Source organism: Cornus florida, unplaced genomic scaffold, assembly GCF_030987335.1.
Source record: "Cornus florida cultivar Cherokee Brave unplaced genomic scaffold, ASM3098733v1 CherokeeBrave_3.0.0_Hap2_Chr06, whole genome shotgun sequence".
Lineage (NCBI taxonomy): Eukaryota > Viridiplantae > Streptophyta > Magnoliopsida > Cornales > Cornaceae > Cornus > Cornus florida.
This window is the reverse complement of record NW_026775576.1, coordinates 42969783-42970636: the sequence shown is the minus strand read 5'-3', so window position 1 is coordinate 42970636 and position 854 is coordinate 42969783. Positions and strand designations below refer to the sequence as shown.

Below are 854 nucleotides of genomic sequence, written 5' to 3'. Positions count from 1 at the left end.
TTCATTTTGCACTTGTCCGTGAGGACAATGAGAAGTAGAATGAAGAACACTAGAATAAGTCATACATGTTTCATTTGATGCACGATGAGAATGGTTAGGAAAGGAAGATACTTGGTTCGCCGAGTTTTGGTTAATCAAGAATTGATCAAACCTTTGAGATAAAGACTTCATTTTGGCGGCTATTTCATTTGAATGGTCGACTTGATCTAAGCCAACACTCTTCCTGCTTTATGAATTTCTACCATTCTTGGATGATAATGTCTATGCAAAGAATTTTCACTCATGCTCTCATAAAGACGCCACACGTCATCCTTATGCCCATCGATGTATGAGCCACCCATGGAAGCATCAACTATAGCTCTTATAATTATCCAATAAGCTCTCAAAGAAGTATTAAACTAATTGCCATTTGGGCATGTCATGATGTGGACACTTCCTAAGCAACTCATTGAAGCATTCCCATGCCTCATGAAACGTTTCTCTATCCCCATGTGAAAATTCTCGAATTGAGGTTCTCATGGCATTGGTCTTAGAAACCGGATAGTACTTCTTCAAGAACTCTTGTTGCATTTCTGCCCAAGAAGTGATTGAAAAAGGCCTAAGATTGTTAAACGAATACTTTGCCTTGTCTTTTAAGGTGAATGGAAAAAGTTTGAGTCTTAAAATCTTTTTTGGCATATCCGTATATTTTACGGTGGAACATACTTCAAGAAACTCATCCAAATGCTTGTAAGGTTCTTCACTTGGAAGTCCATGATAGTTAGGAAGCATTTGAATGGTTTGTGGCTTAATTTCATAATGATGTGCTCTAAATGGAGACAATTGGATGCATATAGGTGCATTATACTCATTAG

General features: G+C 37.5%; 1 pseudogene; it reads left to right on the top strand.

The window, feature by feature from the left end:
* Nucleotides 1-415: 415 nt before the first annotated feature.
* Nucleotides 416-514, top strand: LOC132315448 (small nucleolar RNA R71; annotated as a pseudogene).
* The last annotated feature ends 340 nt before the right edge of the window (nt 515-854 follow it).